This window comes from Cynocephalus volans, chromosome 18, assembly GCF_027409185.1.
Source record: "Cynocephalus volans isolate mCynVol1 chromosome 18, mCynVol1.pri, whole genome shotgun sequence".
Lineage (NCBI taxonomy): Eukaryota > Metazoa > Chordata > Mammalia > Dermoptera > Cynocephalidae > Cynocephalus > Cynocephalus volans.
This window is the reverse complement of record NC_084477.1, coordinates 2,328,374-2,353,705: the sequence shown is the minus strand read 5'-3', so window position 1 is coordinate 2,353,705 and position 25,332 is coordinate 2,328,374. Positions and strand designations below refer to the sequence as shown.

The window sequence follows — 25,332 nt, the reverse complement described above, 5'->3', positions numbered from 1 at the left end:
GGATCTAGGATTTCAAGGAAGGGGGCCTAAAGATTCTAAACTCTGAGATGAGAAGGCTTTGGGAATATAAATGCTAAGTTCCCTGGATCTGCAAAAGAGAGTCACTGAGGGACAATTGTAGAATCAGAAGAAATAGGAATATGAACTGGGCAGGACATACATCAGGAAAAGGGGGAACCAGGGATAGGTCTTAGGCAAGAGTCCAATCTCTCACAGGCCCCATCTACTAATCCCCAATTGTGGAGGATATTGATCTTACGAGATAAAAATAAAACATGTATTTCACAGGGCCAAAGCCTTAGCTTAGAAGGACCAAAGTCCTTAGTTTAAGCCAAAGCCTGAAGCTCAGGAGGACCAAAGTCCTGTAGTGTAGAGGACTAAAGTCCTTAGTTGAAGAGGCCAGAGCCTCTAGTTTAGAAGCCAAAGCCCAACTCTTTAGGAAAACACACAGAAATGCTAAGATTGGAAAAGACCAGAGGATTTTCACAGGACTAAAGCCTTTGATGTAGATAAGAGAATTGAAGCACAGCAAAAAGTGATTGCTCTGGGGGCATTTGCCCTTGGTGAAGCTAAACCTAAATGATGGGAAAGTATGTGAGCTAAAATCTCCAAGGATATTCTGCTAGTTAGTGCTTGGGCAACATTCCACATCTCACCTTAAGCTGTTTCTTTGCGTTTCTTGGAGAGCTAAGCACTATGGTTATTGTCTCCCTGTTTCTTTTTGTACATCACATAGCTTAGTTTTATAACTCCTTTTGATGGTAAATTGCTTAAACTATTTTAAGTTACACTTGCTTTAATGAAGACTGTCATGTAGCCAGTTTGTTTATGTTTTCACTATGATTGATCAACCACCTGTTTTTCTTCTGTAAGTTTCTTGTCCTTACAATTAAAACTAAAGCAAAACCTGACTTGGGGCTGTGCCTGGGCTCTCATCTCTTGAAGGAGTTTTCCCTGGGTGCGGTCCCTTCAGGCTTCCATTGCCAGAATACATGAGCTCTGGGTAATCTTTTGCATCTCCGTCACTCTGCAAGGATAGTGACATGCAATCTCCACCCTTCTTTCCCCCTGCCCACATTCTAGCACTAAAGTCCACATGAATCCCAAATATTCAAGCCTGGCATTTCCCTATTTGAAGAGAAAATTCAGTGAAACAGAAACTTTGAGATATCCTAGTACAGATCTCCTTGCCTAGTTTGCTGCACAATCTAGTGATGAAAAGGCAAACTTCGGGTCCATCACGCACACACACACACACATGCACACACACAGACACACGCAACCCTAAAAAGAGATAAGTATTAAGATTTGATTGATAGATACAGAGATGGATTGATGGAATCTGGCTGTTTCTGGGCAAATATGTATCAGATATTGCCAGTGTAAACTGGCACAAGGATTATCGACTATATCTACCCTATTTTATTTCATGATACATACTAGACCAGTTTTCCCAACTGTGGAATACAATCCAGCCAAACTCATGAATTAGACTAAGGATGTGAAAAAGCCATCTTTTAATGGCTTCGAAGAGTTACCTCGTTCATTTCTTGCTAACAAATTTAGTGTAAAATAGAGACATGATTTTTTCATGCTTAAAAATGCATCTCAAGAAAAATAGACGTGGATTCTATAACAGCTATACCTATGTGAGAACTAAAAACCATAAACTTACTTATTAATATCATTGACTGGCCCACATTCCCACAATGTCCCAGATTGTCAAACCAAGACTGAATGAAAAATGAGAATGCCACGTCGCTGTCACTAGGACACAGATCAGTCCTGATCCATCAGGTCCTGGTCTCCTGGTAACAGTGAGGCAGGACAGAAGAGGGACATGCCCCAGGGAGGCTGCCCCATGAACAGTCAGGCTAAATAAACATTCGCCACCTCCGGGTTTAGCAGTTAACGAACCCACAACGAACTAAGACCTGCTAACAGCAGCTTAAACACCCTTCCCAAACAGGAAACAAAATCAGGAAGACCACAACCCCTGCGCACCAAAAAGAAACAAACCTATGTACAAATAACCGAGGATATATCTTCCAGACGTGGCGCTAGACCGAAAAGGGCAAACTTAAGGGAACACTGAGCCCTGTGCATGAGCTTTTCCTTCACAGCCCCTCACTGTGCATGCAAGGACGCAAAGAGCCTGCACCAGCAGGAAGCACCGGAACACCCTCTTCCTCCCCCTTTCCTTGAATATTTCTCCCCTAATTAAGATAGAGACCCTTCCTCTCACAGGAATCAAGATATAATCCGTCTCCCAGAAAAACCACAGCGCTCCTGACGCGCACACTCCTGCAGGAACTTTCCCTTTGCAATGAACTTTGAATGGGAAGGTGACTCCGCCGTGTGGACGTGGAGTTATTGTGGGTTCCCGACGGGATTCTTCCTCGGAGAAATCCAAGAACCTGCGTCTCCAACATCAACAGGACTCCCTGCTGGGAAAAGAAACAAAATTTTCTCTTTTGGTTCCTAAAGAAGGGCCGGAGTATCTGCGGGAAATGAGGGCTCCCAGTCCAATGACGTCCCAAGGGCGGGGCTGGAAAACGTCCTTCGTGCTTCTTCTGCGCATGTGCCGCTCCGCTCATTCTGCCCTCTGGGAAATGTAGTTTTGGCCTCCAATGACGTCACCAGCACGGGACAGGGACGGGCTGTTCCGGTTTTCAGCTGCGCATGTGCGGCTCCGGCCACTTCCGCCATATTTACCCGGGGACTCTGGCTCTACTTCCTTCCGCCTCTGCTCCGGGGAGTCTCTCGTCTGTGAAGGTGGTCGGACGGTGACAGAGGAGCCTCGGGGGACTAGGGGGCGGGCCGGGTGTCCCGGAGCTTGGCCGAGCTGCAGCGCGGGACGCCTCAGGTGGGTGGGGCCTGGCGGGGCCGGGGAAGGGGCAGCCGGCTGCGCGTCACCTGCCGCGTGGCCGGAGGATCCGCGCCGCTGGTGGGAGGCCGGGCGCCCGCTCCGGGGTGCACGAGCGGGTTCCCGGAGTTCAGAGGACGGGGAGCGAGTCCCGGGGTGGCGACAGGACTGGGGTGGGGGTGGGGCAAGTTCGCACGGCAGCCCCGCCGGGAGGGAGCCTGGTGTCGGCCTGCGGGCCCTTCACTTCTCCCGTCCGGGACGTGAGCCTGCGACTGCCAGAGAAGTGCGCCCGGGTGTCCGTAGAAACGCCTCTGAGGAGTGTGCGGACCCAGCGTTGCTATGAGGCGGTTGTGCTTGTGCGGCGTCGTGGTGTCTCTGCAGCGGTGACGTTTGTGGTCCCCTGCAGCACTGCTGGTGTGCGTTTACGGAAGTGTGTGGGTGACCTAGTTTCTAGGGACAGGGACTTCTAAGAGGGAGATAGGGGTTCTGGGTGAAGATGGCCCGGTTAACTTTGGGGTAAGGAGGGGTTACGAAGTTGGAAGGAGGGAGCCCCGTGAGTAGGAATCCTGCCTGAGAGAACAACCCCCTGGCCTGACCCCTCTCGGTAGCGCTTCAGAGCAGAGGCAAGAGTCCCCGAAAGGTGGAGATCCGAGCTCTGCACAGCCCGCGCGAGAGTGGGCGGTAGTTGATTAATAATACCTCATTCATAGCTATGGGAGACTGGGTGAGATTGGAAGGTTTGGGTCAAGTTCCGGCAGGGAAAGGTGAGTTTGGTCCAGGAGACCTGGCAAGGGCCCAGGAAATGTTCCTTATTGAGGGGGGCTTGAAGGTGTTCTCCAGGGTGGAGAGGATCTGTCTACAGTGCTCGCTGAACAGTCCCATTCCTTCAGTCTTCCCGCACTTCCTCTCAAACCTAGCCTGTCACCAATTTTGACACCTAGAGATAATGCTGATGGTCCCGCTATCTTCATAGTTTTTTCTGGTGGTTGAAAATAGTTGGATTTGAGGAAATGTGACTTGCCCAGGGTCACATCATTTGTTGATGGTAGAGGTCCTGCCTTTTTGGCTAGTGTTCTCCATTTTGTCACACTTAAGTCAAAACAAGAGTTTTTTTCTTTTGAGATTAGTTTTGTCGTGTTGAAGTCAACTTAGACAAACATTGGTTTAACAAATGTTGGCTTAAATATGCCTGTCCTTTTTTTATCTCCAGCACTTTCTGTCAATTATGTCACTTCAAAGGGTAAGTAACACAGTTGTTTCCCAGTTAATGTCAGTAACCTGTTCTTGAAAATTGTAAATTCTGAAGGAATAAAATAGGAGCCTTTTTTCCATTACTTAAAATGGCAGAATTGCTCTGCATCTTCCTTCCACTTGAAACCAATTTTTTAAAATGCAGTTAAAATATAGTGTGGTTCAAAAGGTTCATGGAAATATTCCTGTTCTTTTTTCATTTCATTTTGCCATATACTTTTTGAAGTACCCTGGTACAGTGCAGTACTCACTTGAAATAACAGACTCTTTTTATCTTTGTTTTTTCAAGTAAACAGACTTTATATAATGTACAAAAAAAAAAAAACTTCTTTGCAAATAATTGGTTTTTATGATTCACATGGCGTGTATTAGTGCCAGGAACCTTACTAAAGATCATCTAGTTGAAATTTATTGTGATTTTCATAACTTTTATGTGTGGTCCTGAAGTTATATTGATTAGTTTTGAAATGTAATGTAAGACTTTCTTCCTTACATAATAACTGTTAAAAAACATTCTGTGTTCTGGGGGCTTAAATGTATCAGTTAATACTTTCTGTGTATGAAACCACCCAAAACTCAATGTCTTAAAAGAAAAAACAAAAATCCACCATTTTATTTGCTTGAAGATCTATGGATCTACATTTTGGGGTGAGCTCAGCTGAGATGTTTCTGTGCTAGTGTTGCTGTATTACCAATGAGGCTTTGGTTACCCGATGCCTTGACTGAGGCTGTTTGGCTCAAGATGGCTTCACTTACATGTCCTGTGGTTTGTGCTGAGTGTTAGCTAGGCTCTGTGTCTCCAACAGCTTAGCTGGGGCTTCTTTGCAAAATGACAAAGTGTCCAAGAAGACAAGCACCAGTGTTTTCAGACCTATGTTTGCATGGCATTTTCTGACGTGCCATTGGCCAAAGCAAGTCTCATGGAAAGCCCAGTATATTTTTGGAACATAGCATACGAGGGCTTTAATGCAGGGAGAACTGTCATTGGACATTTCTAGAATAGTGTATCACAGGAAATATACATTTTGTATGTTTTTTACCTACATGATCATGGGCAAATATGTTTGGTTGCAATATGAATACTTTACACATATTTAGGTATCTAAAAGAAAGATGTGTTGTAGTGGAAACAGTTATCTGGAGTCCTGTGTGAAATTATGTTAACAGAGAAATAATACTGTCTAACTATATTTCTATAACGTAAGTTTTGCTGAAAATTTGTTTTTTTTTTTTAAATTTATTTAAATTATTAAGCTGTGTTTTTAGGTAACATTGATTCTCACTAAATCACTAGGTAATTTATGTTTTCGTTAACCCCAAAATAGTGTGTCTAATGTGTACCAATTAACGTACTTGTACATGCATCTTCAATAGGGTCGTGATCCCTTGGGGCATTTGGGTTCTTACATTCCTCCCTTTTTCTTGTTTTAGGAAAGGGGATGTTGAAGTGATCGAGCTACTTCCTGCTGAACTGGGGCGTTGTGGGGGGGGAGCAAAGGGAGGAAGGTACATAAATACCCATTATGAAACCCCAAAGGAGGGTGGAGAAACAAGTAATTTCAAAAGGGGAGAAGTCCATAAACGTTCCTTGAAGTCACAAGTCGCACATGCACTGGTTCCATTGTTTGTAGTCGGAGACTGGAGGGAGCAGCCAGGCGTTGGTGGCGAGGGTGTGTAGGAATGCATTTCCTCTGTAAGGTGTAACTCTTCAGCATCGGCTGAGGCGCTCACGAGATGAGGCGAGGGGTTCATCGGTATCTAGGAGCTGGTAGTTTCTAAGTAAAAGCTGGTTAAAGGCCTGATTAGAAATTTTTCCCACTTGGGCTTGAAGAATGATGCAGGGCAAGAAAAGGCAGGTTATGAGGAATAACAGCATTCTTCTCCAAGGAAGATGCAAGTACCTCCTTTTTCTGCAGTGAGGAGGTCTAGTGCTCTGTGGTTTTGGAGGGTGACCTGAGCTAAAGAGGTGATTTGTCTCTGTAGAGAGGAAAGAGATTCGGTAGTGGAAATTAGAGCCCCTTCAAGTTTAGTGTTGATGTCTTTGACCGCCCATAAACTGTGTCCTAAGGCTCCTCCCGACAGGCTGGCTCCGACAGCTGATGTTGTTAGGGAAATACCAACCATGATTGGGAGGAAGGCGGCCCCTTTTTGTTTTGAGGGTGGATGAAGAAGATAGAACAGTTCTGAATTGGAGTACAGAGTGAATTAAGGGACGATGGTGGCAAGAAGGCATGGGACAGTAAGATTAGACTGGATGGAGGTAGAGAGGGTTCCATTGCACCAGAAGAAAGAGCCTGGTGGGGCGAAGGTGTGGTTATAAATGGTTGAGGAAGGGAAGCGTTTAAGGGGATGGCTGCCAGGAGCGGTAGCATGAGAGAAAACAATTTCCAGGAGAGAGAGAGAAAGATGAGTGTTTCAGAAATGATCTGTTGCCAGGTGTAAATGAGTGACCCTGGGGAGCTAGCAGAGAGGCCTGAAAGCTCCCTGGGTGAAATGAAAAGAACAGGAGAAGGCCAAGGAGAAGGTTCATGTCTCCGGAATTGGGGGTAAGGTGAGGTCCGGGATAGGCGGAGTTTGAAAGGGTCGGTAGGATGAGGGATACACTTAAAAGAATGGTGTGTTAAGTTCTTTTGCAGCTTGTTATTGGAGTTCTCGGTAGCCGAGGGCAGATCCTGAGTTTACACTTCAGCCTGGAAATATGAATCCATGGAGTAACATGATTACCTGGCAGGGCAAGTTTAGCAGCAGTTGGAGTGCAAAGGATGACAGGACATGGGCCTTCCCACTTAGGGGTTAGGGGGGTTTTGGGTTCCGGGGGAATACTAATTGGCCTGGGCTGAGTGAAAGGTGATTTTTGGAAAGTGACGGATCTGGAAATAGCCAGTCCTGGTACTTCCATAATTCAGTGCGAAGGTGGGAGAGCAAGGGTAAGGCCATGGTGGGTGGTATGGGTCCTTCAGTTGCTGTTATCCCCAAGGGTAGGAGGGGCCTACCATACACGACTTCAAAAGGGGAAAGATTGGAGGGCCTTTTTGGGAGAGCTCTGGTCTTGAGTAGAGCAAGAGGTAGAAGACGGACCCAATCAAGGTGTAATTCCAGAGCCAATTTAGTTAGTATGTCCTTTAAGGTTCCGTTGGTTCTCTCTACTCCAGATGCCTGAGGTTGGTAAGGGCAATGTAGGTGCCAGGGGAGAGAGAGTGACTGGGAGAGTTTTTGTATTATCTGGGTGGTAAATTCAGGTCCATTGTCAGATTGAATGGAAGTGGGCATCCCAAATCGTGGGAAGATTTGGGAAAGGAGAGTCTGGGCTATGGTGGAGGCCTTTTTATTGGATGTTGGGAATGTCTCTACCCATCCTGAAAAGGTATCAACAAACACCAAGAGGTATTTGAGGCACCGGACAGAAGGCATGTGCATAAAATTGACTTGCCAGTCGGCCGCGGGTGTGAGACCTCTGGCCTGGTGGGAGGGGTATGGCCCAGGTTTGAGAGGGGTGTTAGGATTGGTACGCTGGCAGATTGTGCATGAGGAGGAAATTTTTTGCAGGAGGGCTTTGTCAGATGGGGTGATTGAGAAGAAGGCTTGTAAAAACTGGGATAAAGCTTGGGGGCTAGAGTGAAACAGGACATGGAGCAAGCGAAAGAGAGAGGACTTATCATCATTAGGCGGTTGAGGCTGAGAGGGTGTCTGTGAACCTTGGGAGCCGTATGGAAGAATGGGAAGTTGGTTTTGTGTCTGTGGGTGCCGTGCCGCAGTGTGTGTGGCGAGGTCAGCCTTACAATTCCCGCGAGTGATTGGGGAATCGTCCCTCTGGTGGGCTCTGCAATGAATGACTCCTAATTCACAAGGTAAATGGGATGCCTCAATTAATGTGGAGATTAAAGCTGAGTTGGTGATTGTGTTACCCTTGGTGTTAAGCAGACCGCGTTCTTTCCATATGGCGGCATGAGAGAGAAGTATATGAAAGACATATTTGGAGTCAGTGTATAAGTTAAGAGTTCTTCCTTCAGCTAGAATGCAGGCTCGCGTGGCGGTGATAAGTTCGGCCTGCTGGTTGGTAGTACCCTTGGGTAAAGGTTGGGCCTCTATAACCGAATCAAGGGAGACTATGGCATACCCTGCGTAATGAGTGTTTCCTTCCTTGAATGAGGACCCATCCGTGAACCATGTAAGAGCAGTGTGAGACAGGGGCCCCTCAGTGATGGAAGAGCGGTAAGGTATGAAATTCTGAAGGCTTTCTACGCAGCTGTGCAAAGGCGTGTTGGGGGAATCTGGTATAGGCAGTAGGGTGGCCAGATTTAGGGGTGGGCAGGTAGTGAAGGATAGGGCAGGATTTTCCAGAAATGAGGATAGGAAGGTTAGGATTCTGGAAGGTGGGAGGGATTAGTAGGATCTTGGGCTTGAACTAGCGCTAGGGGGAAGGAAACGGGGGAAGAGGAAGAGGACAGGGGCAAAGTAATGGAGACTTGAAGCTGTGATAGAATGTCCCGACCCAACAAGGGGATGGGGCATTGTGGCATGACTAGAAAGGAATGGGAGAAAACGGATTGAGTGCCTTGAAGGCAGCAGGTTAAAAGAGGGGTTTTTTGGGGGAAAGATTTGTTTACCTCCTACCCCGACTATAGGAGAGCTGCTGGAGGTGGTTGGGCCTTTATATTCCCTTAAGACCGAAAAGGTGGCTCCAGTGTCCAGGAGGAAAGATATTGGGTGGCCGTCGACAACCATGGATACTCTGGGCTCCTGCTTTGTTATTGAGATGGTCGGGAAGGGCCCAAGGCTCTGTCAGTCCTCCTCAGCGAGGCCCACCATAGGTGGTGTCCACGGTTCGGGGGACTGTGGGGCAGTTGGTCCCTCACCCCTTCAGGCGAGTGAGCAATCAGATCCCCAATGTCCCTTCTTTTTGCACTTTGGACAAGGAGTGGTGTGTGGCCAAGGGGTGGGGCAAGCCTTTGCCCAATGCCCTTCCTTTCCACATTTAAAGCAGGCTCCAGGTGGAGGCTTAGAGGTGGAGGCTGTGGGAGGGCACCCAGGGGGTTTGATAAGCCGGGCCTACATCTGGAAGTTGGTGTGGTTGGCCTTTTGTTTTTGACGTTCCTTTTCTTCCTCCCGATTATGAAAAACCATGAAGGCCACTGACAGGATTTCGGTCTGAGGGGTCGCAGGACCCTGCTCTAATTTTTTAAGTTTAGTTTTACTGTTGGGGTAGGATTGGGCCAGGAAATAGGTCATAAGGACATGCCGGCCATTTTCTGAGTTGGGGTCTAAGTTAGTGTATTGTTGAAAGGCCTGAGTTAATCTATTGAGGAACTTGGAGGGAGTTCCCTCCTTTTTTTGGACAATGTCTTGAATTTTTTGGAAATTGACGACCTTGCAAGCCGATTTTTTGAGGCCAATTATTAAGCAAGAGGCAAAACGGTCTCGAGCCTGGATTCCCTGGGCTGTGTTATAATCCCAGTTAGGTTCCTGTTCTGGGACTGCTTGGGGGCCTGGTGGGTGATTCGGATTGGTACGATGGGTGTCAGTGGCATGGGTTTGGGCTGTATCCCAGACCCTGCGGCGTTCCTCGGGGAGGAGGGTATTGGCTAGGAGCATGAAGATGTCATGATATGTGAGGCTGTAGGCCTGCAGGATCCATTGGAATTCTTTAATGTAGGTGGTAGGGTCGGTAGAGAAAGAGCCTAGTCTTTTCTAATTCTGTAAGGTCAGCTAGGGAAAAGGGAACATGGACCCTAACTACTCCTTCAGCCCCAGCTACCTCACGTAGTGGGGCGATTGTTAAAGGGGTGGGGGGGTGTCCTTGGGAAGGGGTGAAAGGGGGGCTTAGTGGGTTAGGAGTAGGGGAGTGTAAAGATGGAGGAGTGGATGGCACAGGAGGTGCAGAAGGTGACAGGGGAGGAGGAGGTTGGTAGGGTGGGGGTTCATCAGCAGGGTCGAAGGTGGAAGAATCGAGGGGTGACTGTGAAGATGGTTTACAGGCTAAAAGGACTTGAGAGGGAGCACAGGAGGAGCAGAGGGTGGGGTTCTGAGCCAAGAGGCGAAAAGCCTCGATGTAGGGGATCTCCTTCCATTTTTTTATGTGCTGGCAGTAGTTAAAGAGGTCTCGTAGAATGTTAGGATCTAGTGTGCCCTCAGGGGGCCATGTGTTTTGATTATGTAAAGGATAATAAGGCCAATCTTGTGTACAGAATTTGGTGAGGAGTTTGGGCTTAATATCCGGCCTGAGGGAAAGGTTGGTGAGGTTTTTCAGAAGGCATTGAAGTGGAGAGTGCCCTAGGGAGGAGGAGGAAGCGCCCATTCTGGTCTCTTAATGGGAATTTAGACAGAAATCGGACAGAGATTAGTGATAAGACAGATCCTTTGGCTGGTTGGGAAAGGCGGGATCCTAGAGGGCGTCCCCAGTAGGTCACGTCAGTCCCGGCAGGTTCAGGTACGAACCAGGAGGAGAGAAGGGAGGTGTGGGTCATCACTCAGACCTTCACTTCTCTAGGGCAAAAGCTCGGTGCCTGAAGGAACCTAGTGCTAGGAATTTCTGGTCGGGTCCCGGACCCGGGAGGTGGAGAGAAGAGAGTGGTGGACAGGAGGGTGAAAGAGAGAAGAAGAGAACAGAATGGGGCTTTTAACCTCCAAAAATGAAAGTAAAAGTTTACCGGGGCTTTGAAACCTGTTATAGTTTGGGAATTTATGGTGGTCGTGAAGACCATGGTGGGGTGGGTATGGGCGTTATGGGCTACCGGACGATCACGGCTAGACTCCCTGTGGTATCCTGAAAAAGGGCTGGTGCCCTTTAGGAAAGGGGGCTTACCTAATAACGAGCCGGTGGTGAGCGGAAGGAGCCAGCGCCAAAAAGAATGGACAAGGGTGGACCGTCAGTGGTGAGCGGTGGAAGGGAGGCCGGTCCTGGCGGGATGGAGTTCCCGAGGGGCGACTCGAGAAGTGTTACCACTGCGATTCGTAAAGTGTTGCCGCTCGAGGGGAACTCCGTCCCGGTTTCGGCACCAAATGAAAGGACAAGTCGACACCAGTTGACGATCCACCGGAGAGAGCTCATTTATTAGGTAGCACACACACACATATATATAGGGCTTTAAGGGAAAGCTGATTGGTTTAAAATACAATCCCTATTTAGCATACCGCATGGGGCTTGGGGGGGAGCTGATTGGCGTGCAATTCACGCTGGCGGGAAGGAGAATGCAGAAGAGAAGGGCAACCAGCGCCATGATGGGGTGCGGCCGAGAAGGGCTTATGTGATCAGGGTGTGATCCCTTGGGGCATTTGGGTTCTTACACCAACATTTCCCCCTTTTTGTTTTTTTTGAGGGTAGCCGACGGCGGCTAGCTCAGCCTCACCGTCTCCCATGCGGTTGTGCCTGTCTTAGGTTGTCCCCACTGATAGGGGATCTTACCCATCATTGACTGTCCAACTGAGCACGGGGGGGAGGGAAGGGGGGGTGATGGCGGAACCCTTATACCCCGGCATGAAGCTTTTGCATAGCCATGTTGACCCACGGGTTTCAGGGGTTGTGGTTTTGTGCTACTTGCTCAACCACCTGAGTGAGCATGGTGATGGATCTGATATTTCTTTTTATTAAGGCCACTATTTTTCCTAATATGCAAGGCCCATAGGAAACTAAAAGGAGTAAAATAACGAGAGGACCTGCCACAGCAGAAAGCAAGGTGGTAAACCAAGGGGAGGTGGTGAACCAATTTTCAAACCAACTAGAGGTGGCGCTTTTTTCCCGCTTGCGTTTTTCATTCCCCTCTTTAATTTTAGCTAGGGAATCTGTAACCACCTCCAAGTGGTCAGCGTAAAATCAGCACTCTTCGCCGAGGGCTTCGCAGAGGCCCCCTTGCTGGAGGAACAGGAGGTCCAGCCCTCGGCGATTCTGTAAAACAACCTCAAAGACGTTAGAGATATTTGCAAGTACCCAACTGCCTTTTGCATCCTGTCCAGGTCTAGGTCAATCTCTTCTCTGACCCAGATGAGCATAGTTATGGTGGTTCTGCGAAGAGTGGGGAGAGACTGCACTCCTCCAAACTGTTGGAGATGTTATCTTTGTGGACGTGGGGAGAGGACTTGAGGTTTCAGGCGGGCACCCATATGGGGCTGGGTGCATTGATGGGGAAGACACATCCAAACCCTCGGCCCATGGTTTATAACTTGTCAGGGCCTTGCCACTGGCCCGTGAGGAGGTCTTTTCATCTTACTTGAGCCTCGAGCTGAGCTGGCTGAGTTACCCAGTGCCTTTGAAACGCTGACAGGGGGTTGTGTTGGGAAAAATTTAAAATGTTTAAAGTAAATAAGGCTGTGCCTAGTTGCACGTAGGGGCTGGTGGTCTCCCCTTTTTGTTTTAAAAGTTGTGTTTTTAATACCTGATTTTGTCTTTCTATGATGGCTTGGCCTTGTGGGTTGTGGGGGATGCCAGTGGTATGCTGGATGCCCCACGTGTTTAAAATGTTTTAAAGGTAGAGCTGATAAAGCAGGGGCAATTGTCAGTTTTTAGCTGACAGGGGAGGCCCCAAACAGCAAAGCACTGTAATAAATTGCTTTGTGCATGCTTACTCTTTTTGCCTGAGTGGGCTGTTGCCCAACAGGTGTGGGAATAAGTGTCAATGGACATAAATATGTATTTTAACTTTCCGAAGCTAGGAAAATGAGTTACATCAGTTTGCCGTAATACGTTGGGCTTCAATCCCCGGGGCTTAATGCCCAGGGCTTGCAGCGGTGGGACCTGCAAATAGGGTGAATGACTTACAGGTATGGACAATTTTTTTGCCCCGGGGGATGGGGACCTGTGGATAACAGGTGTGAAGGCCTCTCCCATTGACATGCGTTAGCTCATGCAGTTGGGCGGCCTGTTGAGCGGTGTTGACCTCGGGCCCGCTGGATGATAGCCGGTCAGCAATATTGTTGCCCGATGAGAGCAGCCTAGGTAAGTTCTAGTGCCCTCTGAGATGTGTGAGGAAAATGGGGGACTCCCGTTGCTGCAGCAATGTTCGGATTTGTATCATAAGGGGAGTGATGGGGTTGTCATCTAAGCGTATGTGGGAGCGCGGCAGTCCTGGCAACAGGTTAACAACGTACAGGCTGTCTGAGAACAAATTCATGGGGTTGTGGACATTTTGTAGGGCCAGCGCAACAGCCAGCAAGTCTTTAAATTGTGCTGATCCCTTGGCTGGCCAGAAAAGGGTTCGCTTGGGGGCCCCAGGGGACTGGCCCATGGGTGCAAACACTAGTACTGCCACCCCGGCTCGCCCTCCATCTTTGAAGACATTGCACCCGTTTAACAGGGGATGGGGGGAGAATAGCTGGGGGTAGCCACCCAGGGCAAATGGCTGATTGCTGCTAGCCACTTGCAAGGGCCATAGTGACAGTCAATAACTCCCTTGAACCCCTCTGAAGCTATGGCAATTCTGTTGTTATTTCTTGCGAACCAGGTAAAATCTGTTAATTTATACAGGAGGACAATTTTGTCAGGCTTCTTAGCATAACAGCGCAGAGCAGTAGTCCTTCCTTCTTGAAGCAAATCAGTTTGGTCGACTAAGGTATACACCCGGGGGGCCCCCCCAAAGGATACATGGATCCATTGGACATGTGTTGTCTTGGACCAGCATAGCCATCATAGATTGCTGGCCGTCAATAAGCCACAACTGCAATGGTTTGGTAATACTGAACCAGCCGAGTTGAGCCTGATTTAGCCAGTCTTGGATGGTGCAGAAGCAGTCCTGATGTTTTTTCTGCAACATGATTTTTTGAGTGTCACTGTGGGTTTGCAGCAACTCAAACAGAGGACTGAGATCCCCTGTTGACAAGGGTAGCCAGGGCTGAAGCCAATTAATTTCTCCCAGTACCTTCTGTAGCTCTACCAGGGTGTATTCACTTTTAACAGATAATTGCAGTTTTAAGGGGCTGACCCCCTCCAGCATTAACAGTGAACCCAATATTTTAAAAGGAGGCATCATTTGGGTTTTATCATCAGAAATATACAGATTTCCTTGGGTTAAGCATGTTAGCAACACTTGGTAAGCCGATGACAGCCCCTCCGAAGAGGGGCTGCCCAAAATAATGTCATCCATATAAACATATAGTGTGACATGCAGGAGTTGCAAGACAGGTTGAAGCAGCCAGTACACATAATTTTGACAAGAGGCGAGACTGTTGGCCATGCCATGGGGCAAAACCATCCACTCGTAATGCTGGTCTGGTCCCTGGTAATTGACAGATGGGATGGAAAAGGCAAATTTCTCACACTCCCGGGGGTGTAAAGGGATAGAAAAGGAGTCCTTGAGGTCGACCACTGCCAAGTATAAGTGGCTGGGAATGGCAGGAACCCAGGGCATTCCCCGAAGGGGTGTTCCCTGGATTACCATGCGCTTGTTAACTTCCCAAAGGTCTTGGAGCATTCTCCATTTGCCTGATGACTTGCGGATTACAAACACAGGGGTGTTCCAGGGACTAAGGAAGGGCGTATGTGGCCCAACTGCAGCTGTTTGATAATGATATCTTTTAAAGCCATTAACTTGGAGGACGGGAGGGGCCGTGCTCCACCCATACTGGTGGGTCCTCCTTCCACCTGATGGGGGGGTCAGGGCAGTGGCACTTAGGATTGGGGGTTCACTATGATTCTGGAGCAGGGTTGATGGGATCTTGCTCTCTTGAATTCAGGATCCCCTCCATAATTGGGAATACTACTGAATCGTGGGGCAGGATCGTGAAACTGCTGTTGGTATTCCTCCTCATCCAGAAGGTCATCATAAAACCCCTTGTGGTCAGTGGTAATATATGCATCAGCCTGCCCTAGGATATCCTGCCCTAGAGATTGGCGTTAAGCCCCGACGCAATAAGTGGCTTGACTTGACCCACCAAGCCATCAGCGTCCTTCCACTGGATGTATGTTTTGGTTTCATATGAAGGTGTTTGGCCCCCTACCCCAATGATTTTAGGCCTGGGGACAAGCTCCCAATTGGGGGGGGGTTTCCTCCCTTTGGAGGACAGTGCAGTCCGCTCCTGAATCTATAAGGCAGCGGAACCGCTTTCCCCCCGACAGTGATGTCCATCTTAGGTCTAACCCCCTCAACGATGGGGACGGTCCAGTTGGCCCTAAGGGCCTTTCTTGTGTTTGGACACGATAGCTCCACTTGTGCAGACTTGAATTACTCCCTTGGGATAACAGGGCTGGGAGGTGCCCCCCACCTAGTTTAAAGGGTTGCCGTGCTTGTCATACTTGGATCGGCACTCCCTCTTCCAGTGGAATCCCTGCCAGCACTGGGGGTAGGGGGTAGAGGGCTGGCCCCGCTTACCCCCTACTGGGGGGTGCCCCGGGGGTGAATCCTGTCCCTTGGGGCACTGTTTCTTAAAGTGCCCAATTTCCCCAGAGCTGAAGCACCATCTTTCTTGGGGCCCGGTTTTACTGGGGAGGGCCAAAGAGGCCATAGCATGGGTCATGGCCTCCATTAAGGCTTCTGTTTGGGCCCTCAGGGAGGCAGAAAGGGATCATGACTGGTGATGCTGTGTCCCCACATCCTTGGCAGCTACGACCCACCTCTCCAGGGATCTTTCTTTAAGACTGGTGCAGGCCAGTTTGTGGTCGGTGGTCATTCCTTCCCACACCAGCATTTTAATAAATTGATCCCTTAAGGGACGGCAGGGGGGACTTCCTCTTGATACTTTCCTCAACCCGAGCGATAAAGGATGGGAGGTTCTCAGTGGGCCTTTGGGTAATACCCGATGTCGGGGGTTCTGAAGGGCCCTCTGTGAGTTCTTCATGCAGATAGCGCGGCAGCCCTGACCTGATCCTGGTAAGGAGGGGGAATCGCTGCTTGCTGTATCCCTGTACTGTACTGGTCTGCTGTCCCCGAGAGCATCCCAAATGTGATTGGGATTGGGGGGTTGGCGGCTTGGTTTCTTTCAGCTTGCTGATGACACTCCTCCTTGTAGAAGGCGTAAAACTTAATGTAAAGGTTGCTGGGCAGCACTGCCCAGCACAGCATTTTCCAATTCTGGGTAGTACAGGGCTGGTGGGCCAGCCCTTGGGGAATGATTTCGGACCATGGGGAGTTAGGGCCATCCTCAGCTACTGCCTTCTTTGGCACTTTTAGGTCTCCCGCCTCCCATGGGTACCAAACGGCCGGTCTATTGCCCCCCGGGTTGACATTTATGGGGTAGACTTGGGGCTGATTAGTTCTCGCTGGCTGACACTCCCAGGGGTCCCTGAACAGCTTAGGTGGTACAGCAATGGATGCCAGGGCCTCCTCCCCAAAGGGTGGGGGAGGCCCCCAGGCGGCCATCGGGGCGCCGTTCGCCCCTTGAGCCATAGGGTCACTGGGGCTCCCCTGCATAGGGGCGAGATACTTGCCCTCCAGAGGTGGGAGGGGAGGATAAAGACTGTGTTGACTCCCCACCTTGCAAGGGGGATCAGGCAGAAGTGAATTAGCATCTTCCGCTTTTTCGGCCAAGCCCGCCATTTGGACTCGCTCTTAGGTGAATTGTACCCAATGGCATTCCACTTCCACACTCTCTGACCCACCCATGGAGGGGGCTGGGAAGCAGAGCTTAAGGGCTGACATGGTGGGGTAAAATCCCAAGAGTGGCTCGACCCCCTGGTGAACCTCCCTCTGCCGGACCAGAGTTCGCACGCAGTCCCAGGTTTCAAAGGAGAAGAGGTTCGCTGAGGGGACCCAGAGGGCTGGCGCTAAGATGGTCTCCCATGTTCTGTGGGCTGTGGTGTCAGAGAGGTTGATCCCACGACTTTTAAGCAGATACCACAGGGCCTTAAGGGCCGGATCATCTCCTTTACTAGACACACTGCCCATCCGTATACTTGGATCACAAGGACAAAACATACTCAAAAGCGAAACTAAGCTGGCCACAGCAGACGTTGGCCCGAGACAGATTTGGACACCCGACAAACATACACTTACATGGAACAAAAAAAGTAGGGGAGCTGATGGCCCGCGTCACTCACCCGATTCCTTTTTGTGCTTGATCCCACAGGGCGTTGACCCCTCTCACACTTGGAGGTTCCCAGACAAAGGCTTAGCTTCGCCATCAGTTGCCAACCATCCCACGGCTGGCCAGGCTCCCCTGAGTGGGAGGAGAGGAGGAGGAGAGTAAAGTAGGGTTCCTCACACAGGGCACCAGCTGCTGGGTTCCACCAGCAGGTTTTCCCTCCCTTCCCTAACCTCTCCCACGCCAAACCCAAGAGCGAGCTGCCCTAATGCTTCACCCCTCGGCCCTAGAGACGGCCAGGTGATCTCCCTGGGGGGAGTGAGTGATCTGCCCGCCAACCCAGCCCCGTAGAAAGGACACTCAGACACTACAGGGGTTCCATCAAGCAGTTTGTTTATTGTTTGTTAAGCAAGCGTATTTCAGCTTTGCCAGCGGGGGAGTTCCCTCCGCCCAGCCAATCAGGGTAAAGATCACGCGGTCATGCATGGGGGTTCCTTAAGCTATACTAAGCAATCATGCCTTGATCATGAGCGTGGAAAACCAGGGCTGCCAGTGGAATTAAACAAAAACAAAATGCGGAACCCAGCTGTCCCCTCACACCTTGCTTCCTCTCAGCGCCATCTTTAGGTGGCCGCATGGAGAGGGCCTTGCCTAAATCGCCATTTTGGCGTTACTGAATCGCATATGAGCCCACAACACACTCACATTTCTTATGGGACTGGAATAGAATCTGAGAAGAGCGTATGCTAAATTCTCATGGGATATGAAGACTTGCTGGCACCAAAGCCTGAAGCACTGTCCGTAGGAAAGTTTTTCACTTCCAACCTGGAAATGAACACTTTCAGTTTTCTGCAGTAGAAATGGTTATCTAGTGCTAAAGGATAAATTGCTTCATAAGGTTTTTCTGAAGTTTCTAAAATAGTGTGGTTCCACACAGCTTTTGGAAGGCTGTACTAGAGGCAAGGATGAAGGCTGGAATTATAACAAAATTACCCTAAAATCCTATGACCATTCTCTAGTCTTTGCCTAACTTGAATTTTCTGCCACATTTAAAACTACTGTTCATGATCTTCTCCTGGAAATTCTTCTATGTTCATTTCTCTCATGACCTCAGTGATGGTTTTCTTTCTTTTCCCCTGAATTTTTCTACTTTCTTCTCCTTAACATAGCTCATCAGGGTGCTCCATTCTGGGCCCTATTCTTGTCACTTTGCAGTTCTTTTTGGCCAATTCAGTCTTCTGTAGTTTGCACTCTTATTTCTCTCCACCTTGTATTTCTTCCCCAGTCTTTTGACCATAGGTTGAACTCTCTGATGAATGCTTCTTTGTAGCTATCCAAAAGGTACCTCAAGGTCAACAAATCCAAAATTAAAACCTCATTTCCCTTTTTTCTCTTACATATGCTATTGATCCAAGCCACTGAAATGGGATTTCTCCTGGACTCCTCCCTGTTTTTCATCTCTAATGTTATTTGGTGGCAATTCCTGCTAGTTTTGTTTGTTCTTTTCATGGTATTCTAATTTCTATGGGGGGGGTGCTGTTAGTACTTTAAGAAAGTCACTTTGTTCCATTGGAAAGGTCATTATCATCAAAACCTACAAGGTGTGTTTGCTTCTAGGCAGCACATGTGTTGACATGCTTAGGAATCTGAGGGGAGAAAACATTCAGGAGTTAGTGGAACATGTTTGAACAAGGGACAGTAAACACAGGAAGTACTCATAATTTGAAACTTTTGGTTCTATAAATTTATGTCAATTATTCTGTCTGTAGCTTTTATTAATATACCGTTGTCTGTTTATAGTTCAAAAAGACCTGTCATGTTTTTAAGTTTTCTTAAAGTTACCCCTCTTGCTACAAATTCTACCACATACAAAATATACTTTTCCCTGTCACGAGCCATAGAAATCTTTTGCTGTTATGGCACTGGCTGAATGCCCAACTAAGTCAGGTCCAGTGGCCTGTCATCTGCCCCTCCACATATATAGAATACATGATGAGTAGACTGATATGATTTGGGGGACACTTCCCTTTAGACAGGGTCACTGGGAAGGGGATGCACCCAGTATCTGGGTGTTCTGTTATAAGCAACAGAAATGGACTAATACAGTGTTTAATGTGTATCCCTATGGCAGCATATTGTTGGGTCTTACTTATCAAACCTGAAAGTCTTTTTGTCTTACGTATTTAGTCTAATTCCATTTAAACTAATTATTAATAAGGTTGGATTTAGGTCTGCCATTTTGCTACATATATTCTATTTGTCTTGTCTGCCTTTTGTTCCTCTGCTTTTCCTCTTCTAACTTCTTTTCAGTTAATCAAATTTAAAAAAAATTTTTTTTCATTCGGTTCATATATTGGCTTTTAAAATAGTTTTGACTTTAAGTTTTGATATAAAACACACAACATGGTATTCAACATTTGACTCATTTTTTAACCTTTAAGTAGTGTTAAGAATATTCACACTGTTGTGCAAGAGATGTCCAGAACTTTTTCATCTTGGAAACCTGAAACACTGTACCCATTAAATTACAATTCTCAATTTCCCCTTCTCCCAGCCTCTGAGAAGCACCATTCTACTTTGTGTTTTAAATCTTTGACTTATGTCAGTGAGCCCATACAGTATTTGTTATTTTATGAGTGGCTTATTTCACTTTGCATAATATTCTCAAGTTCCCATCTCAAGCAAGCATATGTCAAGTTTTCTTCCATTTTATATCTTTGTGCATATATAAACAAAAGGTAGTGGTCATATGTATAATTCATGGATAAATATTTGGGTTGCTTGCAGCTCATAACTATGTGACTAATACTGCTATGAAGATGGATGTGCAAATATCTTTCTGAGATTTTGTTATCATTTTTTAAAAAAAGTGAGCAAGAAAAGAAAAAAAAATTTGCTAATTGGGTAGCCCCCAGCGTTCAAATAGATTCAGAGGGAGTCCACTGCTGCTGCTGCATGGGCAGTTAAAATTTATAGACAGAAAAATAGCAAACAGAAAATGGAAGTGCGTTGTATAACAGTTGACTGCATGTAACTGTCTGACCCTCGGCTGTCATTACAGAAACACACTTCTAAGTGAGGCTTTTGATTTGTTTAGTACTAAGTTAGGTTGTGGCTTATACATAAGAGCTCAAGTATGAAAGTACAGAGGCTTTGTCAGGCCAAATATTAGTTTGATTTAATCCACCTTTGGTCAGCCTCTCAATTTTGAGAGATTGACCGAAACTTTTGGCATTAACATTATTCCATCACTGTCACAAATGACTTATTTGGTCTCAGTTTGGAATTTACAAGTAGTCTTTGGTCTCAGTGTGGAGTTCACCAGTCTTAACATTACACCAGTTGACCAATTCTTTATGTTATTGCTGGTCTAGTTGAAATGAGTCCATTTATTGCTTGATGGTTGGTTATACACAAAACATTTAAGACGTGAGAGAATACAGCACACCAGGGGCACTACGATGACTATCCAAAGGATAATAGCCAAAGGCCAAAGTGTACTCTAAAACAAGAGTTATTATGAAATGAGCTAAACCAAAACAGACAATTCACGGTTCATGCAGTCTACGCAGTTCATGAGTATGTGAGTCTAATTGGTCATACTCCTTTTTTGGGATATGGTAGCAATTAAGGACCATAGTTCTCTGTAAAGTGGCATGCCAAAATATGGAACCAACTTAAGTGTTCATTGATGGATGACTGGATAAGGAAAACGTGGTATATATACACAATGGAATAGTACTCAGCCATAAAAAAGAATGAAAGCCTGTCATTTGCAGCAGCATGGATGAGTCTGGAGAAAATTATGTTAAATGAAATAAGCCAGACAAAGAAAGAGAAATACCACATGTTCTCATAACTGGCTGCAAGGGAGGGAGGGAAGAAGAAAGAAATGAAAGAAAGAAAAGACCAGCATACATTGAACTTTCAGAAGGAGAGAACAAACCTAAGGGTACTAGAGATGGGGGGGGATAGGAAAGGGGTTTGGGAAGTGATACGCTGGGTAAAGGGCATAAAGAAATATCAGGATTTGTAAGAAAGAATATGCTAATAATGATAAAAATCTTTAAAAATATTTCTTCAGTATAAATAAATAAAAGAAGCATTCATTTGTGCTGTTAGCCTAGGAACACAAGTCATGATAACCTGGAGATGTACTAGAAGACATACAAAGATTAGAAACCTTGGAAAGCCCATGCTTACCACCCACCACTTAGGATGCCTGCAAACTAACTGTTCATTGCTCTTGTAAACACATCATGTGTTCCTTTGTCTTGTGAGATTTTCTCAGTGTATGTGGTGACAGTGTCTATGGAAACAGCACTGTCAGGCACTTTTCTAATTAAGCTTTCTGTAGTAAGAAATCAGGTGAGAGATGGTACAACATACAGTTTTGTTCAGTACTAAACATAAGCCCCTAACTTGAGCAAAAAGGAGATCTAAAGCTGCTTGATGTTCCATTAAGTGAATGTATATGTTAGCGTATGCTGTTTGAACAGTGACTTCTACATGTCTGAAACCCAGAGAGGTCTGATTAGCTACAAAATCTAAGATTTTCCCCAATGTATGGATTGCCTTTAAAATCCATACAACTGATACCCCAATACCACCAAAAGTGAGCCACCAGGACCCCATTGGAATCTTTCCTCAGTAGAAATTAGCTTAAATTCATCTATTTCAAGGTTGGTGGTAATTTCAGTTATTGACAGTTTGGCTCCCTAATCACAGAAGCCATTATGAGAAAGTTCAGGGGAATCTATTGAATAAACATGAGTGAGCCAGGCCAAATAGCAAGATTTAAACCAGCGAGGAGGCAGCACAAAATAAGTGGGTTCTCTGCACAAGCAATATAGGCCCTTGGTAGTTGGAAAGGAGAGCCACCTACTTACTTGCATTGGAGCATAGGTCAGTTAAATCTGTTTGCTCATAAATTTGCATAGTTCCTGAACAATGTGCAGTGGGAAATTTACTTTTGGGGGGCCCGTTATAACATGCTGTAAGGGTGTGTAACTACATTTGGGGAAAAAGGACCCTAGACATTATGTAAACAATTGCTTGTACCCACGTAGGTAATTTCCAGATCTTGAGTGTGTGATGCATGGGAGCACAATCTACCTTTTGGAGGCATCACTCGGGTAAGATTTCTGTATTTGGTAACAATCGTATTACTAACTGGAAAAGCCAGACTTGTTTCTAGTGGGTGCAGGAAAACAAGAAGCCATGGTGTTTAGAATGTCAAGGATAGCTTTCCACTCTTTCTTTGAGGTTTCATGGTGACTCATTGGGAACACAGTAAGATATTGGTATCAGTGGAATTATTTGCTGATCTTTTGGTATTAGCCCACAAACCCAACAATTGCTCTGGCTTTGTGAGAAAGCATAAGCTTGGGCTAGAGCCATCCACTGATTACGGTGCCATGGATTTTCCTTTGGGGAAGAGGACAGAATTAGGACAGCAGGAAATAAGAGAAAAGGAAAAAAGGCATAAGGCTTTCATTATGGCAGAGAACCCTTGATCTCTGTTCTTAGGAAAACTGTCCACTTCTATGACTGTCTACTACAGGAGAGAAGTTTCCTTGGTCAGCTTTACCTTAAAGTCTCTAACAAGTATACAGTTCCAAGAGTTTGGAGGGGTCCTTTTGAGTTGTGAGACATGGACACAAGGTTCAAGGCCCTGAAGTTTCACTGCAGTGTGAGTGGTTAGAAGAATTTGGTATGAACCCTTCCTATGGGGTTCAAGAGCAGCCTTTCTCTGAGGCCATTTCCAGAAGACCCTGTGTCTGGGTTCTAGACCATGAAGAATTTGATTGTCTTCCGTTGGTGGATCACCAAAAGCTTCCTTTACCTGGTGGAAATACACTTCGGCATAACACATTAAAGTCTTGCAGCATTTAGTCATATCAGAGTTTAGGAGACCAAGAGATGCATGAGGTTCTATTATTAAGGGATGGGTCTTCCAGTGACTATTTCATGAGGGGTCAACTTATGTTTTCCAGTGGGAGTAGATCTGATTGCCATTAAAGCCAATGGCAGCACCTTAGGCCAAGGCTACCCAGTCAGCTCAGTTAGCTTTGGCTCTTTTAGATTTGATATGCCATTGCTTCTTTCAACCTTTGCAGAAGACTGAGGGTGATATGGACAATGGCAGTGTCATCATGTTCGCAACACCTGACTTAACTGTTTTATAACTTGCCCAGTAAAATGAGTTCCTCTGTCACTGGAGATTTCTCTACGGATGCCCCATAAAGAAAACACGTTTTCTAGTGATTTCTTAGCTACTGTCATAGCACTGCCTTTTCTACCTGGAAAGCCTCTTCCCAACCAGAAAACATGCAAACTATCACATGAACATACTGAAACCCCACTGAGGGTGGCAGCTGAATGAAATCCATCTGTAGGTATTCAGATGACCCATCAGGGGGTATAAACACACCACTTTAACTTTTTGTCTTCCCAGAATTATGAGTCTGAGAAGGTGAACATTGATTTTAAACCATTTTAGCAATTTTGGAACAGTCACCCTACCAATATTTTTTCATAATTTAGATCATCTTGTCTGCTCCATGACGAGCTGTAGAGTGCACAGCATTTAACAATGGAAGCTTTAAAGACTCAGGAAGGACCAGGTGGCCATCTGGGCCCTCTGTGATTCCATGCTTAATGTTGAGTTTGCATCCTTTTAGATGCCAGGTTTGTTTTTCTAAATCAGGTACATTGCAGTATTTATTACATAGCTTGTGATAAGGCAGTTGATGTGGATCAATCTTATGGAGTGCATTGAGGTTGCATATCCGAACACTTAGGGGTAGGCTTAGGGTTAAGGTTAGATTTGTCATTAAAATGTGCTAATGCATTTCCTTAATATTCAGGTTCAGTTCTGAGGCTCAATCTTAATAATGGCAGTCTGTAATGGTTACAGGATAGCAGAAAGGAGTTCATCTACTTGGAGTCCATTTTTGATGGGGACCCCACTAGAAGTGAGAAACCCTCATTGTTTCTATAACATGCCAAAACCATGTACTACTCCAAAAACGTATGTGCTGTCTGTATATATACCAATTTCTCCTTACCTATGTGACAAGCTTGGTGAGAGCAAAAACTCCAAGGTTGAGCTGACTTAAATTGAGGCAGAGTTGCCTTCTCTATTGACTCATTTGGGGTGGTGACAGCATACCCTGCCTGATATTTTTCTTCATTTTTTCATAGGACCCATCAACAAAAAGTATTAACTTGGGATTATCCAATGGAGTATCTCATAAGTCTACAGGAAGGGCCACTGTTTCTCATACTATCCTTACATAATTGTCCTCAGCATTGTCAGGCAGAGGTAATAAATAGAGTAGCAGGTTTGAGGATTGCAGCATTTTAAATGAAGATTAGAAGGAGACAGGAGAAGAATTTCATAAGAGATTAGTCTACTTGCTGAAAAATGCTGTTTGGTCAGAATTTAATAGACTTTCTATACTACATGGGACTTGCAAATTGTTTATTCCCTAAAATCAGCTCAGATAAAACTTCTGTCAACTTGGCTGGTGCTGCTATTATTTTGGAACACTTAGGATGTGCCTTAGCTACTGAGTCTTAATTTCATTGTGTAATCTGCAATGAGCCTACGTTTTTCCCTATGTTCTTGAGTAGGAACTCTTAATGCCTGATTGTTACATTCATGAGCAAACAAGATAAAAGGGCTTGGTTTAATTCGGAAGTCCTAAAACTGGACGCTGTTGTAAGGCCAATTTCATTTGGTTACAAGCCTGCTTATGACTGTCATCTCAAAGGTAAAAGCTCTAGTAATGTATTTCTAGTGCATTCACGTAATGGTGAAGCTATTAAAGAAAAATTTCGGACCCAGGTTCTGCAATATCCTGCAAGACCAAGAAAACCTCTTGTTTCTTGTTCAATGACCAAGGAAAACTAGATAGTGTTTGGCCTCTCAGGTAAGAGGGAAATCCTTGCAGGAGTCATGTCATAAATAGTGGACTTTCTTCTTGAAAACTGAAGCTTTTCCATTGAAGCTTTTTTTGTTTGTTTGTTTTCCTGAGTTGCTGTAAAATGCAGTTTGAGTCCATTTTGGAGCACTCTTTAGTGGGAGAGCATAACAAGTCCTCTACATACTGAATAAGAATAGAGTTTCAAGGAAACTGTAGGGTTATGAAGTCCTAATGCAATGCCTGAGGAAAATATGCAGGGGCTTCAGTAAACCCTTGTGACATTACAGTCCAGGTATACTGTTGATTTCTCTAAGTAAAGGCAAGCATGTGTAGACTCTT

The 25,332-nt window shown here is 46.3% G+C and overlaps 1 long non-coding RNA gene across 1 annotated transcript in view; it reads left to right on the top strand.

Moving 5' to 3' along the window:
* Window positions 1–2,780: 2,780 nt before the first annotated feature.
* LOC134366479 (uncharacterized) overlaps window positions 2,781–25,332 on the top strand; it is a 38,407-nt gene continuing 15,855 nt past the window's right edge. The window contains exon 1 of the long non-coding RNA XR_010022326.1: window positions 2,781–2,866. This is a non-coding gene — a long non-coding RNA (uncharacterized LOC134366479). The remainder of the gene's footprint in view (window positions 2,867–25,332) is intronic.